Source organism: Mustelus asterias, chromosome 13 (genome assembly GCF_964213995.1).
Source record: "Mustelus asterias chromosome 13, sMusAst1.hap1.1, whole genome shotgun sequence".
Taxonomy (NCBI): Eukaryota; Metazoa; Chordata; class Chondrichthyes; order Carcharhiniformes; family Triakidae; genus Mustelus; species Mustelus asterias.
The window spans coordinates 31052898-31072800 of record NC_135813.1 but is presented as its reverse complement, the minus strand read 5'-3'; the positions used below and the strand labels follow the sequence as shown (position 1 = coordinate 31072800).

The 19903-nt window shown below is 43.7% G+C and overlaps 1 protein-coding gene across 2 annotated transcripts in view; it reads right to left on the bottom strand.

Moving 5' to 3' along the window:
• Nucleotides 1-19633, bottom strand: part of LOC144502555 (dual specificity testis-specific protein kinase 2) — a 108442-nt gene extending 88809 nt beyond the window's left edge. The window contains exon 1 of one of the 2 annotated variants that reach the window (XM_078226644.1): nucleotides 19546-19633. The gene's annotated coding sequence lies outside the window, so the exon portion shown is untranslated. Of the gene's footprint in view, nucleotides 1-17506; nucleotides 17739-19545 lie in introns of those variants that run through there. The other variant, XM_078226645.1, reaches the window with a different exon arrangement.
• Nucleotides 19634-19903: the final 270 nt, after the last annotated feature.

Here is a 19903-nt window from a genome sequence, read left to right as displayed (position 1 = left end):
AGGCAGTTCTCAAACCATCCAATTTTTGTCTGAAATCGTGCCTTATTTGCACAGCTAACAAAATAAATCTTGTTGCCACTTGCTTTCAGAAAATTTTCAAGGGTTGTGTCAAGTGTTCTTCTGCAAGCAGATAGCTTAATTTTCCCTTCATTTGGAACCTCACTACTTTGATATTATTAAAAATAAATCTCTGCATTGTTTTAAACTTAGCAGGGTTTTGGTGTTTAATCACCTGCAGATTCAGGTGCTTTAATTGAATGATTTCAGATTATTTTTTGATTTGATTTATTGCTGTCATATGTATTAGTAGTGCAGTGCAGCAACCGAAGAGAAAAGAGTCGAATTGGACTCCTCCAGAAGGCCGCTGCCCTCGACTTGACATGTATGCCCAAGCCGTCAGGCGGTGCGTCAACACCAAATTCATCAACTGCACTCACAAGACAGCCCCGAACATCACCCAATCACAACGCAACGCCATCCACGCTCTCAAGACCAACCGCAACATTGTCATCAAACCAGCAGACAAAGGAGGGGCCATCGTCATACTGAATAGAACGAATTACTGCAAAGAAGTGTACCGACAACTGGACAACGAGGAACACTACAGGCAGTTACCCGCAGATCCAAACAAAGAACACACCCGTCAACTCAACAGACTAATCAAGACCTTTGATCCGGACCTTCAGAGCACCCTCCATGTTCTCATCCCACGTACTCCCCGCGTTGGAGATCTCTACTGCCTCCCGAAGATACACAAGGTAAACACACCCGGGCGTCCCATCGTATCGGGCAATGGGACCCTGTGTGAGAACCTCTCGGGCTACGTCGAGGGCATCCTGAAACCCATTGTACAAAGAACCCCCAGCTTTTGTCGCAACACTACGGACTTCCTACAGAAACTCAGCACACATGGAGCAGTTGAACCAGGAGCACTCCTCGTCACAATGGATGTCTCGGCATTCTACACCAGCATCCCCCACGACGATGGCATTGCTGCAACTGCCTAAGTACTCAACGCTGACAACTGCCAGTCTCCAGATACAATTTTACAACTCTCCCGCCTCATCCTGGACCACAATGTCTTCACCTTCAACAACCAGTTCTTCATCCAAACACACAGAACAGCCATGGGGCCCAAATTTGCACCTCAATATGCTAACATCTTCATGCGCAGGTTCGAACAAGACCTCTTCACCGCACAGGACCTTCAACTGATGCTATACATTGATACATCGATGACATTTTCTTCCTTTGGTCTCATGGTGAACAATCGTTGAAACAACTATATGATGGCATCAACAAGTTCCATCCCACCATCAAACTCACCATGGACTACTCTCCGGAATCGGTTGCATTCTTGGACACACGCATCTCCATCAAGGACGGTCACCTCAGCACTTTACTGTACCGTAAGCCCACAGATAACCTCACGATGCTCCACTTCTCCAGCTTCCACCCTAAACACGTTAAAGAAGCCATCCTTTATGGACAAGCCCTCCGTATACACAGGATCTGCTCAGATGAGAAGGATTGCAACAGACACCTCCAGATGCTGAAAGATGCCCTCATAAAAACAGGATATGGCACTCGACTCATCGATCGACAGTTCCGACGCGCCACAGCGAAAAACCACACTGACCTCCTCAGAAGACAAACACGGGACACAGTGGACAGAGTACCCTTCGTCGTCCAGTACTTCCCCGGAGCGGAGAAGCTGTGACATCTTCTCTGGAGCCTTCAACATGTCATTGATGAAGACGAACATCTCGCCAAGGCCATCCCCACACCCCACTTCTTGCCTTCAAACAACCGCACAACCTCAAACAGATCCACAGCAAACTACCCAGCCTTCAGGAGAACAGTGACCACGACACCACACAACCCTGCCACAGCAACCTCTGCAAGACGTGCCGGATCATCAACACGGATGCCATCAGCTCACGTGAGAACACCATCCACCAGGTACACGGTACATACTCTTGCAACTCGGCCAACGTTGTCCACCTGATACGCTGCAGGAAAGGATATCCTGAGGCATGGTACATTGGGGAGACCATGCAGATGCTACGACAGCAGATGAATGAACACCGCTCGACAATCACCAGGCAAGAGTGTTCTCTTCCTGTTGGGGAACACTTCAGCGGTCACGGGCATTCGGCCTCTGATCTTCGGGTAAGCATTCTCCAAGGCGGCCTTCACGACACACGACAGCGCAGAGTCGCTGAGCAGAGACTGATAGCCAAGTTCCGCACACATGAGGACGGCCTCAACCGGGATCTTGGGTTCATGTCACACTATCTGTAACCCCCACGACTTGCCTGGACTTGCAAAATCTCACTAACTGTCCTGTCTGGAGACAATACACATCACTTTAACCTGTGCTTAACACTCTTTCCACTCACATTGTCCGTACCTTTAAGACTTGATTACCTGTAAAGACTCGCATTCCAACCATTATTTTGTAAATTGAGTTTGTGTCTTTATATGCCCTGTTTGTGATCAGAACTCACACTCACCTGACGAAGGAGCAGGAAGCGCTCCGAAAGCTAGTGGCTTTTGCTACCAAATAAACCTGTTGGACTTTAACCTGGTGTTGTGAGACTTCTTACTATATGTATTAGTATTCAGTAAAAAGTATTGTTTCTTGCACGCTATACAGACAAAGCACACCATTCATAGAGAAGGAAAGGAGAGAGTGCAGAATGTAGTGTTACAGTCATATCTAGAGTGTAGATAAAGATCAACTTAATATAAGGTAGGTCCATTTAAAAGTCTGATGGCAGCAGGGAAGTAGCTGTTCTTGAATCGATTGGTACGTGACCTCAGACTTTTGCATCTTTTTCCCAACGGAAGAAGGTAGAAGAGAGTATGTCCAGGGTGCATGGGGTCCTTGATAGCGCTGGCTGCTTTTCTGAGGCAGTGGGAAGTGTAGACAGAGTCAATGGATGGGAGGCTGGTTTGCGTGATGGACTGGGCTTTGTTCACAGCATTTTGTAGCTTCTTGCAGTCTTGGTCAGAGCAGGAGCCATACCAAGCTGTGATACATCCGGAAAGGATGCTTTCTATGGTGCATTTGTAAAAGTTGGTGAGCATCGCAGCTGACGTGCCAAGTTTACTTAGCCTCCTGAGAAAGTAGAGGCATTGGTGGGCTTTCTTAACATTACCAGAATTAATTTGTTCTTGCTCCAATGGCTGCAAAACTGTCTGGTCTCCTGATAATCATTAAATTTGATCAAAAGAAGATCAATGTTTTAGTATTGTCTCCATGCTAATCTGCCCAGTGTAAGGTCTTTGGTAACAACTACATTTCCCCAATGTTTCTGCCTTTTAAATATCAAGAACTAATTCATGAACTGCCATGTTGTGTAGAAGCATTTTTTAAGAAGTCAGCACAACAGCCATGAAAATATATTGACATGTACTTATAAGGCGCCTTTTATGTAATATGTCCTGAGGAAGTTCATTGAAGTAATGAAAAGCAGAATTTGGCATCAAGCTTCACACAAAGATATTAAGACACATAGGCCAATGTTTGGTCACAGAAATAGGATCTAAGGAGCTTCTCAAAGGACAACGCAGAGAGATGAAGTAGTTTAAGAAAGGAATTTAGAGCAATGGTGGAGCAAATAAAACCGAATATGCTCAAGAGGCCAGAATTAACGGAGTGCGGATCTCCTGGTAGGTCATGCAGCAGGAGGTGATTGTAGAGATTAGCAGTGTTGAGGGATGGGGGCATGTTGTGGAGGGATTTGAAACCAAGGGCAAGAATTTTTATATTGAGGCATGGCTTAACTAGGAGCCAATGAGAGTTAATGAGCATAGGGGTCATTAGCGAATTATTCAGTGCAAACAAAGACATGGGCTAGAATTTTATCGCCCCGCCTGCTATGGAGTCAGAGTGGGCGAGGGGCAGACAATGGAAATGCCTGTTGACCTCAGGTGTGATTTTACGGTTTTGGGACAAGCGAGGCTATAAAATCCCGCCCATGGGATTTTCTGGCTGCACGCAGCCCAATGCTGGGAAATCCCACCCAAAGTCAATGGACATTTGTATGGTCTGTGTTCTGCCCGCTCCAATTTGTGTGGTGGGTGGGATGGGAAAATTCCTTCCAATGGCAACAAAATTTTGGATGGCCACAAGTTTATGGAGGGTGGAATTTAGGAGGCTGGCCACGTGTGCAGAATCTAGATGCAACAAAGCAATGGATGAGGGTTTCATCATCAGATAAGATGAGCCTGTGATGGAGTCAGGTATGTTACAGAGCTGGAAATAGGTGAACGTGGTGATGACACAAACCAAAGACAATGGGCAGGATTTTCCAGCCTCGCTCGAGCGAGACCGGAAATTCCCACCCGAGGTTAATTTCCATTGTCCGCCCCTCGCCCGCTCCAATTCTCATGGCGGGCGGGGTGGTAGAATTCTGGCGAATGGGCGGGATTTTCCAGCCCTTCCTGCCAGCGGGATCTGCTGGTCCCAATGCAAACAATGGGAAGTCCCGTTGGCAGCGGCAGGACAGGAAGATCCCGCCATTGACCAAAGGCAGGCTGCCTCCACATTATATGCTATGGAAAGGGAGGGGGGCAAATCCCACCCAATTACTTAAATGTTCTCAATATTTAACTGGAGGAAATCTCTGCTCATCCAGTATTAGATATCAGACAAGCAGCCCAAAAATTGAAAGTGGATGAGTCGAGAGAGGACGTGATATGGTCGAGCTCAGTATCATCTGTGTCCAGGTGGAAACTGATGCAGTTTTCAGATTATGTCACAAGGGAAGTAATGTAGGTGAGATTTAGGGGAGCAAGAAGAGGTCTTTTGGGGACATCAGAAGTAGTGATCAGGAGTTGGAACAGATGCCATTGCAGATGACTCACTGGCTACAATGAGGTAGATAGGAATGGAAGCAAGAAATATGATTGGTGTGATTTAAGAGTAGATACAATCACTGTTTGCAGCACAGGAAGTAATTTCGGACATTCCCGTGTTTTTTTTCCTCTTCCCATTTTCTCTCCCTCCCTGTAGGCACTGCTGAGGAGGTGTAGACCCTCAGCCACTGGTCCCCCCTCTGCCCATTCTTTATGCATGAACCTAGAAAGTGAGTGAGGTAGGATGATTGAACACTGGGCATGGGGAGTGGGGCATCACTGGCAAGTTCAATCCGTTCCTTCATCCAAAGACTCCAAATAGGCACCTTCTAGCAAGAGTCATCGGACAATGACCAACAGCATAAACCACGGCTGATGATTTCCCTCTACTAGTTGAGAGAACGGCCAGTCTGGCGTTCCCAGTGCCTGTTCAGCCAACAGGTAACATGGCACAGTGCAGGGATTAAATTCAGGGGGGAAAAGAATTTTTAAACTCGTATGCCTCATGGTGGGGCCTCATAGAACGCAATTAAATAATGCCAAGCAGTGGCAGAAAACCTAACTGCATAGCTTCATTCTAAACTTGGCAGCACATTTGCCAGCTGAGTCATTGGAGTGGGCTTTCATGTAAGTTATGAATCAGTTCTTCCCACTCTAAGCACAAATAAACTTATCCGTTTTTCTTTATATTGTCAAATTACTATTTCTGGTTGATGCCCGTTTTTTTCTGCAGAATGTAAGTGTGATTATAATAATCATCCCCACAAATAATTGGTGCAGTTCTCGTGTTCACACTGCAAAGTGCTGACCGCAGAGAAGAGGCAGCGGCCACTGAAATAGCCTCGATATTAATTTTGTTTATTCTGTAATAACAGCTGTTTAATGGGGTGTAATTTAGTGCCGACAGGGCCATCATTTCAATTGTTCGCTGGTCCGAAAGCATTTTCTGAGAGCTCCACTTTCGTTAAGTGTTGTTGCACACAACACCATTAAAAAAAAATCATTACCACTGACTGATTGACTTGGCAAAAGCTCAGTCTCCCACCCTGCACAACCAACGTAAATGGAATAATGATCTCTTGATTTGCCGCTACTCCACCCTGTAAACACAGTTTTTGTGAGGTGCAAGACAATTTAGCAAGTTTCCAGCTTCCTGTTTAAAAAGTAGAAGTTTATTTATTAGTCACAAGTAGGCTTACATTAACACTGCAATGGAGTTACTGTGAAAATCCCCTCTGTAGCATCCCACTGCCTCGTTCCCAAGATATTGGGTGTGCTCAGAAAATTGAAATACTCCGCCTTGACTCTGAGAATTAAAATTTTCAGGTTTAATAACACTTTTTTTTATTGGCACCTTTTGGTACTTTAATTCTAATCAAGAAAGCCAATTCAAATTAAGTCCAATCATGGTCCCCATATGAGGGGCAAACAAGATGCAAACTGACTGGACAAGATTCTCTTACGGTTAACATACAGGTTCAGTCGGCAGTTAGGAAGGCAAATTCAATGTCGGCATTCATGTCGAGAGGGCTAGAATACAGGCAGGGATGTACTTCTGGGGCTGTATAAGGCTCTGGCCATACCCCATTTGGAGTATTGTGGGCAGTTTTGTGCCCCGTATCGAAGGAAGGATGTGCTGGCCTTGCAAAGGGTCCAAAGGAGGTTCACAATAATGATCACTGGAATGAAGAGTTTGTCATTTGAGGAATGGTTGAGGACTCTGGGTCTGTCCACGTTGGAGTTTAGAAAGATGAGGGGGGGGTCTCACTGAAACTTACAAGATACTGCGAGACCTGGATAGAGTGGACATGGAGAGGATGTTACCATTCGTAGGAAAAACTAGAACCAGAGGGCACAATCTCAGGCTAAAGGGACAATCCTTTAAAACAGAGATGAGGAGGAATTTCTTCAGCCAGAGAGTGGTGAATCTGTGGAACTCTTTGCCGCAGGTTGTGGAGGCCAGGTCATTGAGTGTCTTTAAGACAGAGATAGATAGGTTCTTGATTAATATGGAGATCAAAGGTTGTGGGACAAAGGCAGGTGAATGGGGATGAGAAAAATATCAGCCATGATTGAATGGTGGAGCAGACTCGATAGGCCGAGTGGCCTAATTCTGCTCCTATGTCTTATGATCTTATGATATTGCATCCCATCTTGGGCTCAATCAAACAAGATCCAAGCTGACAGGATGAGGCATTGCACCCCCTCCCGGGCTTGATCTGACGCTTCATCTTAGCCAAAAGTCCGAGATGGCTTTGAAAAATTGTGTCAAGTAAAGCCTCGGTTTGACCTCATTGGCTACCCTGATCCTTTACTCTACCCTAGCTTGAGCAAACCATCATCGCAAGTGTCAGCACATCCCCAGTGCAATGGGCTAGCCTCATCCCCTGCCTGATCATGATTTCTTCGAAATCAAGTCAATGTTTCATTATTTGTTAATTGTATACCAATTGAGGTTAATTCTATTCAGGTGTTGGGCATTCATTTGGGGGTTCACCTTTGCTTATGGATAAATCAGTCAAAAGTGGGGTTATTGATTTAGAGGTGAATGATATGTAATGTGTGTCTCTAACTAAAATTTCTACGTGTATAACGATAAGGCTCCAGTTCTATCCTTTACCGCCTAGTTATTTAAATTGAAACACCAGCGGCAATCAATCACTGCTTTAATGTTATTAACACCTGAAATTAGGATAATCCAGACCAAACCAGGATTGTTTTCACTGAAAAGACAGAGGCTGAGGGAAGACTGATAGACGTCTACAGAATTATGAGAGGCCTCCAAAATTATGAGAGGCATAGACAGGGTGGATAATCAGAGGATTTTTCCCAGGGTGGAAGTTTCAATTACAAGGGGGCACAAGTTCAAGGTGAAAGAGGGAAAGTTTAAGGGAAATATGCGGGGGAAGTTTTTCACAGAGAGTGGTGGGTGCCTGCCAGAGGAGGTGGTGGAAGCAGCCACATTAGCAACATTTAAGAGGCATCTGGATGGGTACGTGAATAGGGAGGGAATAGAGGATACGGTCTCAGTAAGGGCAGAAGATTTTTTTCACTTTAGTGAGGGCATCATGGTTGGCAAGGGCTTGGAGGGTTGAAGGGCCTGTTCCTGTGCTGTAATTTTCTTTGTTCTTTTTTCCGAGAGTGGCAGTTTCCCATTCTTGGGAAATTTTACCTTGGATATTCTTTTCTCAGATTTAGAAATAAACACTATGCCTATCCCTTTGGACCAAAATGTGCCTTTATCTGCCAAGCATCCAGGTAACTGTAATCAGCGCGAAGATGCAAAACAAAACCTGTTATGTTTGAGACTCTCTGTTGGTGACACAAACTCCAAAAATTGTTCCCATACAGTTCCGAGGTTGCTGTCTAAAAGTAGTTGCTTCTTATAGTTCCCAAGAGAGAGAGATGTGATAGCGTACGTATAGCAAACAATTCACTCGAGGCAGGTGCTTCAGCAAATCAACCTTTGAGAATACAATGGCAGTTCCTAAGTATGTGGAGGTGAAAAACAGACTGCTGTGCAACAAAGGAAGGCAATTACATTTGAATTATGGCATAGAACGTTCGAGCACCATTCCACGTCTGTGATTCTTTCTCAATTTCTAATTTTATTTTTTGAACTGATGGCCATTGCATTTTTCACTTTGCCTCACAGGGATCACTTTCCTGGAATAATATGACATAGAAACATAGAAGATAGGAGCAGGAGGAGGCCATTTGGCCCTTCGAGCCTGCTCCGCCATTCATTACGATCATGGCTGATCATCCAACTCAAGAGTCTAATCCTGCTTTCTCCTCATAACCTTTGATCCCATTCGCCCCAAGTGCTATATCTAACCACCTCTTAAATACATTCAATGTTTTGGCATCAACTACTTCCTGTGGTAATGAATTCCACAGGCTCACCACTCTTTGAGTGAAGAAATGTCTCCTCACATGTTACATTAGTGTCTGTATGGTTAAAAGGAGCTAGGAAGATTTTCACTGGGCTATTTTTTGAAATTGCTCCCAGTATATCATGTTTTATCCTGAATTTTTTAAAATTAATTCGTGGGACATGGGTGTCACTGGCAGGCCAGCATTTGTTGCCCATCTCAAGTTGCCCTTGGAGGGCAGTTGAGAGTCAACCACATTGCTGTGGTGCTGGAGTCACATGTAGGCCCGACCAGGTAAGGATGGCAGATTTCCTTCCCTAAAGACATTAGTGAACCAGATGAGTTTGTCCGACAATGGTTTTGTGGTCATCAGTAGATCTTTAATTTTAGATATTTTTTATTGAATTCAAATTCCACCATCTACCATGGTGGGATTTGAACCCAAGCCCCCAGAACATTAACTGAGTTTCTGGATTAATCATCTGGCGATAATACCACTAGGCCATCACCTCTGTGATTGGCCCAGATCTTGCCGCAGCAGAACAACTGGCAGCATGCATTATTAGTTTGATTGTTTTCTGCACCCTTCAGGTAGCAGGGGTGGAATTTTACAGCCCCTCCTGCCAGCGGGATCTTCCACTCCCGACAAAGTCAATGAGTTTTCTGGCCCCATGTTTTTGCACTGTAACTTTCTGGAATGTGAGCTGTTAACAGCACCGTGAGGGCAATGGGACGATGGTGAACTATGGAATCTATAATGTACCTTTAACAAATGTGAGTTAAGGATTGAGAAAGAAACCAGAACAACAAGGAAGGAGGTAACTTAGAATCAAATGAGATATACAAGGAGAAATAATGATAGAGAAAGAACACTTGGAAAAAGAAAAAGAGATCCAGAAATGAAGAAGAAAACCAAGACTTCTAAAATGTAAAATTATAAATATCTAACAACAATTTACTACACGCAGGAAGGAGATTGAGCCAGAATGGTTGATAGCATTGCATTAACAATTACCATTCTCTGAGGGAGCATCCCACTCAGGCCCTCTCCTCTGCCCTATCTTGTTTATTTACCACCACCTAACCTGTGGGAGGGAACCGGAGCACCCGGAGGAAATCCACTCAGACACAGGGAGAATGTGCAGACTCCGCACAGATAGTCACCCAAGGCCAGAATCGAACCCAGGTCCCTGATGCTGTGAGGCAGCGGAAGTAATGTGGTTACAGTTCACATAAACAGATGTCAAGGATTCTTGCTCATTGAGCATTGAACAGATCAATTACAGTTTGCACTTACGCGCAGCACATTTAATGTAATGCATCACATATAATTGGAGATACACGGACACAAAGTCAAAGAAGGGTGACTAAAAACTATGGGCAAGGTTTTAGGGACTGTTTTAAAGATTTTTGCTGCTAACGTGTAGGAGAGAGCTGCAATCATCATATCACAGAATCCCTACAGTGCAGAGGGAGGTCATCGAGCCTGCACCGACAACAATCCCACCCAGGCCCTATCTCCATAACCCCATGTACTTAACTTACTAGTCTCCCGGACACTAAGGGGCAATTTAGCATGGCCAATCAACCTAACCCGCACATCTTTGGAGTGTGGGAGGAAATCGGAGCACCCGGAGGAAACCCATGGGAAGAACGTGCGAACTCCACACAGGCAGTAACCTGAGGCGGGAATTGAACCTGGGTCCCTGGCACTGTGAGGCAGCATGCTAACTACTGTGCCACTGTGCTGCCCAGTGACAGTACCAGTCAGCTATTACTGAGGTCTGCATTCATCTCCTTTAAAGAAAACTGCAATGTGGGTTTATCATGATGATGTTATGGAATGGGACTTCGGATTATCCTTTTCATACATCACATTAAATAACACCACCTTCACTTTAACAGCTAGAAAATAGGTCAGAATCTGGGCTACTCCATTACTTGCCTACATGCTGGCTCATGAGGTTTGCTTCTCTTTCACCTTGAGTCTTACTTACTCTATTATTCTCTGTTCCTTCAACTTTGACAGAAGTTACTGAATTTCACAGTAACTTCACTGCAATGTTAATGTAAGCCTTACTTGTGACTAATAAATAAACTTTAACTTTATTTGATGAGATGCATTTGCTCTTTTATGTACTTGTCAACTATTGTGATAATTTCTTTTAATAGTCCCATCATTTTAAATTTCATCTACACACAAATTCCTCCAGCAGCCCTGACAACTCCTAAATTTGCACCTGGATTTGTCAATAATGGTGCAAATAACTCAGAAAATTTGAGTTCTCTTAGTATTTATCATTTCAGGAGGATTAGCTTCAGCTCTTCAACATTTAGAAATAGCTTACATCAGTAGGTGAAAAAAAAATGCCCCTCTAAGGCTGAAACAGTAGCATCATGCACAATTGACTACCAGTTCTGCTAAAGAGTTCCACTTTCACTGAAAAGTAATATATTTCATCAACCCAGAATAAGCTAGAATATTTCACCTGCAAAAAAATCGTAATATCCACTCCCAGTTTTCCCCCACCTTTCTTAAAGGTTGTGACTCTTCCTAAACTCTACAAAGGGAAGTCATTTTCCATTACTTCAATTAAGGGCAGCATGATGGCTCAAAGGCGGCACTGTGTCACAGTGGTTAACATTGCTGCCTCACAACACCAGGGACCTGGGTTTGATTGCTGGCACGAGTCACTGTCTGTGCGGAGTCTGCACATTCTCCCTGTGTCTGCGTGGGTTTCCTCTGGGTGCTCCGGTTCCGTCCCACAGTCCAAAAGACTTGCTGGTTCGGTGCATTGGCCATGCTAAATTCTCCCCCAGTGTACCCAAACAGGCACTGGAGTGTGGCAACTAGGGGATTTTCACAGTGACTTCATAGCAGTGTTAATGCAAAGCCTACTTGTGACACTAATAATAAATAAAACTTTAATAAAGTCCTTTAGTGTGATCCTTATCATCAGTTTTGACAGAATTTTTGATCTTCTAAACTCAATCCTGTCCTCACTTGAACACTCACACTCTTTCCAACAGAGATGTGAGCCTTGGCTATTCTTTTTCTCCCCTCTGCATCCTAAGTCGGATTATAGTACTTGCACTCACCTTCTTAGAGATCAGCTAATTCAATGCAGACCAGAGTTTTAACCTGATTCGTAGTTTCCGTGGCTCAGTAATATCTGACAAAGGAGCAGCACTCCGAAAGCTAATGGCATTTGCTACCAAATAAACCTGTTGGACTTTAACCTGGTGTTGTTAAAACTCTTACTGTGTTTACCCCAGTCCAACGTCGGCATCTCCACAGGCTATTCACTGATTGAGCCATAGAAAAGCAATCTCTGCTCAGTTGGCCATCTCATTTAATACTTAAAAAACACGTGAGGTTGATCTGTTTAATTTCCGCCATTGCACCAGCTAATGTAATCCTCATGGTATTACTGAAAAGTCAAAATGAAATACCACATTGGCAATGACTAGATTGCTTGTTTCCTATAGCATAAGTCATCTGACATTAAAACTCCTTCAGGGATCGTATCCTGAAAATGTATTAAAGATTAAAGTGAATGATCCAGAAGGTGCTATGATGGCATGGGAATGCAAACTTAATTAACATGTTATTCTGTTGCCCAGTCTGTAACTTTCTGTCCTATGCTTAATAGAAAACCTGCTACAATATTCAAAAAAGCTGTAGGTTTTTGGTCAATCACGGCTCTATATCAATCCAAGATTCCTGTCTTGAAACTGCCCATCACTATGATCGGTGAGCTCATCTGTAGCAGTTTCTTTGCCCCCTTCTGCTTTCACATCTCTTTTGTTTGGTTTTGCTGAATGCAAGGCCTGTTACCCAGAACACAGTGTTGTCTTTGTGATGGAGTTAGGTAATGGCGGCAGTAGAGAATTCTAAGAGTGCATTTTCCCAATCACCAACCCCCTTTCTCCTGAAACTTTAGCAAGAAGGAAATGCTTTGGATTGATGATGCGCGTTCTTCAATAACTTTACATGAGGTGATTCCGAAAAGCCAATATCCTTTCCATCCAGTGTTTCGAGGTTTCATTGCTCGCTTATATTACAAAGCAGGTGCTAGGTTTCTTATTGCACCCTTCATGTAATGTTATTTCAAAAACTTTTTTCTAACTCAATTCTCCCGCAATTCGTCATGCTCTATTCTGCCTGTGAAATTCTAAATTGGAGAAGCTAAATGAGTGATGACTGCAATATGTATCCATTAAAAAGAAATTTCAGCTCCACCTACAGCTTTACTTCAGACACGGCAGTGTCAATATTTCAATACATTGTTGCATACATATAGGAACATAGGAATTAGGAGCAGAAGTAGGCAAATTCAGCCCTTCGAGCTTGCTCTGCTATTCAATCAGATTATGGCTGACCTCTCCCTGGTCTCAAATCCACCTCCCCACCTGTTCCCCATATCTCGCTATCCCTCTTTTTAGTCGAGGAAATATCTATTTCCTTCTTGAAACCATTCAACAAATTCAGACTCCACCACGCTATGGGGCAGCGAATTCCACAAATTCACTACCCTCTGCGCGAAGTAGTTCCTCCTCATCTCAGTTTTAAATCTACCATCTCTCAACCTATACCTGTGACCTCTTGTTCTATATTGCCTCATAAAAGGAAACATTTGGTCTACATTTACTTTATCGATCCCTTTGAAAATTTTATACACCTCGATCAGATCCCCTCTCATCCTTCTAAACTCTAGTGAGTACAAGCCTAAACTGTTTAATCGTCCCTCATATGCCAACCCTTTCATCCCTGGAATCAATCTGGTGAACCTCCTCTGAACTGCCTCCAATGTCACCACAACCTTCCTCAAACAAGGAGACCCCAAAACTATATCAGGTAATATTTGGTGACTGTAAGTCCATATATGCAGCTTCATAAGCATTTCAATTTTTTTTAAATTCTCTTTACAGCCTCTGACATTTAAAGAATTTTCCTTTGTAGGTATACAATTTTTGTAGAGGAATTAATAATTAGCTGAATGTTAAATTCCGTGGCAATACAATTTCTAAAATACACAAATGGTACAATTGATTGTTGCATCAGAAAGAATAAAGATCAAGTAACTTATTATTAATATGGGCGGCATGGTGGCACAGTGATTAGCATTGCTGCCTCACAGCATCAGGAACCCGGGTTCAATTCCGGCCTCGGGTCACTCTCTGTGTGGTGTTTGCATGTTCTCTGTGTATCTGCGTGGGTTTCCTCTGGGTGCTCTAGTTTCTTCTTACAGTCTAAAATTGTGCAGGTTAGGTGGATTGGCCATGTTAAATTGCCCCCATTGTTCCACGATGTGTAGGTTAGATGGATTAGCCATGGGAAATGTGTGGGTTATGGGGATAGGGTGGAGGAGGGGGCCTGGGTAAGATACTCTGAGAGAGAGTCAGTGCAGACTCAATGGACCAAATGGCCTCTTTTGCACTGTAGGGATTCTGTGATTCTATGACGATTCTATGATGGTAGTTGAAAAGTTGCAGGCCTGAAAGATTCTGTATTAGTGCACTAAAGACAAATGGTGGCCATGTATCTGGTGATGAATTCACACTGATATCACCCCAGACTGACTTGCTTCACTGCCCTACTGTATTGCCTCTCTCTCTTCAGCCAAACATGTGATGACAGTATCCATACATTATATTGTGCACACAATTGGTTGAAACTGATGTCATTGACTAACAATGGGGGAATAGCTGTTATCCCATCAACATTCCAGCAATGATTGTCCCGCTGAATGGCTTTATTTGAAATTCTATCTTCATTGGCCTGGCAGGTCTAGTTTCATTTTAAATTTCATCCATTGTAATGGTGAGGTGTAGTTAACCAGTATCTGGAGAAAGCCATTTGCATTTTAAGTAGCTTCCCAGAGATATGGTCAGACTTGTCTGTCGCTGTCTGTACAGCAACCACAAAATAAGTCATCGGACTCCCTTGGAGCAGTGTTGACATTCCATGTCGCTTTTTTAATAAGGTAATGTCCATCTGACAATAAGCCATTTGGGCCTATGACACAACCGTAACAATATTGATCTTGCAAGTGTTAATATTATGCTACGTTGTATCACAGTACTGTCACTAAGTTGCTTTAGCTGCAGAATTGTAAATATAAATGATGTGGTACTAACGCTACTGTAACACTGATTACCCCTTCATGAGGCAGTTATATAAACACTCAAGGCACAATGTCGATTGGCCACCTGCCTAAATAAATGCTGTTATTACTCCTGGACTCTGTCGCACAATTACTCTGGCCAATGGTGGGTTGAGCGCTCAGTGTGGTCTTCATGTTGTTGGCGTATCAAATCTATCTCCTGACAGCAGGGAAGATTTACGATCGCAAAAGTAAAGAGACAAATGCCGCATGCAACTTTCCACCAAGTCACACAATTTTGAATTGCCACTGACGCTCTGAAAATCACCCGATAATTTGAACAGGGCAGATTTCACAATACAAGGAGGTAATAAGGCTCTACACAATGTAAACTCGCCATTATTTTGCTAATCCCTACATGTGTCATTGACATCAATGCAGGATATCTGAGGGATTGTGTAACTATGATTTCACCTTAGTGATGTGGATTCGAATCATCCTCTGGACTCACAGGGTTCTGGTCTCTGCTCCAACAGCTAAGAAAGATCCAAAATGTAAGCAACACTGAACAGCTCATAGTGGAGAAGCTGAGAACAAAAGTGTCTTTGAATTCTATGCTAATTAGAACCACAACAATCTTTCCCAAGAGGCCACAAGAACAGCATCTGAGGTAACAGAAATGACACTGCAGTAGCAGAAGTCCTTTATAAGTTGTGCTGGGAGTGCATTGTTGAAATAATGTATAGATTGATTCACAGAATACCCGACTGGCCCCTGACAGATGCCAATCATGAATTTGGAGTGAGTGTTGGTTTGTATTCTGTGTACATTTGCGTACTTTAAGAAATTAGCATTGCCATTAATCCAGTTTTAGAGGGGTTCAGAAACTGTTAACTGACACAAATCCCATTGTAAAAATGATGTTTCTTTGTAGCTGCAGAATCGTAACGTCTCCTGTGTTGTCTTGGTATCAAACAGCAACGGCAACTTGTATTTATATTAAGAAGTCTCACAGCACCAGGTTAAAGTCCAACAGGTTTATTTGGAATCACAAGCTTTCGGTGCACTGCTCCTTCCTCAAGTGAGTGAGGAATGAGGAGCTCGTGATTTAACCTGGTGTTGTGAGACTTCTTACTGTGCCCACCCCAGTCCAATGCCCGCACCTCCACATCTTGTAGCACCTTTGACACAGTAAAACATCCCAAGGTGCTTTGCAGGAACATTGTCCAACAAAACGTAACACCAGCCACGTAAAAAGTCATTGGGGGAAATGACCAAGAGCTTTGTCAAAGAGGTAGGTTTTAAATGTTTCTTACAAGTGGGAAACAGAGGTTTACAGATGGAATTCCGAAGCTCAGGTCCTCAGAAGCTGAGGTCTGGCCACCAACAATTACAACTGGGGACCACAAAGAGGCTGGAATTGGAGGGCACAGATGTTTTGGAGGGTTGTAGACTGGTGATTACAAAGATAAGGAGGAGGTGATACTGTGATTGGATTTGAAAACAAGGACGAGGATCTGAAAGTCAGGGCTTTGCTCTTTCAGTCACCAATTACAGGTCAGCGAGATGATGGTGAATGGATCTTGCTGTGAGATTTGGGTGATCTTGAGTTTAAGGAGGGCGGATGATGTGAATCCAACCTGGAGAGCTTTGGGGTCAAGTCTAAAGCTAACAGAAGGCAAGGATGAGGGTTTCAGCAGCAGCTGAGCAGAAGCAGGGGAGATAATCCTGTCACAGATTTGAAATATGATTTGCCAAAGTCCCGTCATTGACCTGAGCAACATGTGGCAACTGCATAATAGCATACTCAGACACAGACTGGCATAGGCTACTGCTGTGAATTGAAACATTCAAAAGAGGCCGTATACAACTGGCACCTTCAATCTGCTGGTATTCTCTGGGCAATATTAATATTATTTTTCTTAAAGTGATGAAATTATACCATCATTAATGATCCAGGCAAAATGTTAGACATTAATCTGTAGAGAAAGAATTTGCAATTGGATTTCTAGTCACTGCACAACCTTCATGTTGGGTCTATTTGTTGAATGGTTTCAAGAAGGGGATAGATATATTTCTGACCAAAAAAGGGAAAGAGGGATATGGGGAACAGGAGGGGAGGTAGCTTTGAGACCGGGGAAGAGATCAGCTAAGATCTTATTGAATGGCGGAGCAGACTCGAAGGGCTGAATTTGTCTAATTCTGCTCCTAATTCCTATGCTCCTCTGCTCATTTATTGACTGAGCAGGCATTGCATTGAAGGTTGCACAGATGCCTAGTTGTTCTTGTAATTTACACAACAACAAATTTGCATTTAAGTAGCGTCTTTAACTTTAACTGGAGACCTGGCTCCAATAAGTTTCACTAGCTGCGCTCCCGTAGTTAACAAGACATTGATATAAGGCGATTAATCCTGATCATTATTGCAGAGAGACTTTGCTGTAACTGCACTGTAAAACTACACATCGTTTTATAGTTCTAATGACACGAAAACTTTATTCCATCCCCTCCCCCCCCCCCCCCCCCCAGCCATTGCAGTTTAAAATAGAAATCCTTCAAAGACTGGAGGCGATGGTGTAAACATTAAGAAAAACACAGCACTTGGAAAGCAGGTTTGTCAGCACTGTACCCAAGTCGAAAGCTGGATTGTTAACCTACCCTGGTTGGCAAGTTGTATGAGGAAAGGTGCAGTCACAGTGGCAAGCGGCTGGGAAGAGATACCTCCCCCACTGTCTCCTCGCTGTAAGTGGAGTCCAATCTCGCTTTCAAACGTCCGCGGTGGCAAACTCTTTCCGATCACCTCCCAGTTCAGTCCCACATCACAAAGCTTTTTCGGACAGGGTGCATTGCAGCAGGTGCCTGGGTCCCATGTAGCAGAAGGTTGGTTATTTCACACGGTTGCCCGGGGAGGAACTCTGCTCAGCCGCGATGTCAGCGCGCCGCATTTCCCCGGCTGCCCTGCGAGGTTGTCCTAGAAACTCCCCGGCTCAGCTTGTCTGCGACCGTTCCGCAAGAGCAGGGTCAAGATCGCAGGATTCAGCGCATGTCACACACACAGCGACAGGGCTGTACTTGCGGAGCCAGTCAGAGACACATCCAGGAACGCCCTCAACCCAAAATACACGTGTTTATTTATTATCAAACAACATCTACAAATAGAATACAACAAAGATAAAACCCAAATACAAACATCTATAAGGTCAGGAAAGTCTACGCTTTTGTCTTCCATTCTCTATCTTCTATCCTTTATATCCATTCGAAAGACGTGCTGGTTAGGAGCATTGACCATACTAAATTCCCCCTCGATGGGAACAGGCGCAGGAGTGTGGCAACTAGGGGATTTTCACATTAACTTGTTGCAGTGTTAATGTAAGCCTACTTGTGACACTAATATACAAACTTTAAAGTTTAAAAAATAAATTTCCATTCATACTAAAATGTATCTTTTCCCCTATCCCAACTGGCATTGTCCCCTTAACCATCATTCTTCAAGGTTATTTTTATCCATTCATGGACCAAGTACTGGCAGATGGGGTTACTTGGGAGTTCAGGTGTTTCTAATGTGCCATTGCGAACTTGATGGGCCGAAGGGCCTCTACTGTGCTGTATGATTCTATGACATGGGCGTCGCTGGTTGGCCATTTATTGCCCATACCTAGTTGCCCATGGGCAGTTGAGAGTCAACCACATTGCTGTGGCTCTAGAGTCATATGTAGCCCAGACCAAGTAAGGACAGCAGATTTCCTTCTCTGAAGAATATTCGTGAACTAGATGGGGTTTTCCGACAATGGACAATGGTTTCATGGTCATCAGTAGATTCTTAATTCCAGATATTTTTATGGAATTCAAATTCCACCACCTAACGCAGGATTTGGTGAAAGATTACTATGGGAGACCTGAGGTTGGTGGATCTGTGTTAATAGATTAGAATCATAGAATTGCTACAGGGCAGAAGGAGGCCATTTGGCCCCATCGAGTCTGCACCGATTCTCCAACAGTGTATCTTACCCAGGCCCTATCCCCATAACCCCACTTTATTACCCTGTAATCCCCCTAAACTACACACCTTGGGACACTAAGGGGCAATTTAGTAGAGCCAATCCACTTAATTTGCACATCTTTGGACTGTGGGAGGAAATGGAGCACCCGGAGGAAACCCACACAGACACGGGGAGAATGTGCAAACTCCACACAGTCACCCAAGACTGGAATTGAGCCTGGGTCCCTGGCACTGTGAGGAAGCAGTGCTAACCACTGTGCAGGATTTGGATTCATGCCAACAAAATTCTGTGGTATAATGTCTACATTCCCCCAAAACAACAGCAACTTGCATTACATAATGTCTTTTTGTTGTAAAGCTCCTTCACAGCATTGGAATGAGACACAAATTGACATAGAACCTGGGAAGGAGTCCTAAGGACAAGTGGCCAAATCTTTGGTCACTGAGGTAGGTTTTAAGCAGCATCTGAAAGGAGGGAGAGAGAGAAAAGTGGAGAGGCAAAAATATCTGAAAAGGTCTGTTGTTGAGTTTAGTGCCCAGATGGCCAAAGAGAAAACCTCCAATGGGGAAATGAAGGAAATGGTGGATATAAACAAGAGAAAGAAAAATAAAAAGAGAATTGCATTTATATTTTCACAATTGCCAGATGTCTCGAAGCACTTTACTGCCAATGAAGTGCCTTTTGAATTGTACTCACTTTTGCAATGTTGGAAACACAGCAGCCAATTTTCGCACGGCAACTTTCCTCAAACAGCAATGAGACATGACCAGAAAATCTGTTTTTGTGATGTTGATTGAACGATGAATATTGGTCGGAACAGCAGGAAATAACTCCTCTAGCCAGTGATGCCCACGTACCATAAATTATTTTTAAGAAGTGGGAGGAGGTGCAAATATATTAACATTCGGGTTGACTACATTTTTCTAATTTTCATTGCAACACAACCCTTCACCACCCAACCCTAACCTCTCCTCCATGGGTTGTAAAATTCCACCCATTGTCTCCTCTGCCAGCAGGTTAAGCATGGATCCCAAAAATCAGACAGCGTCAGAAC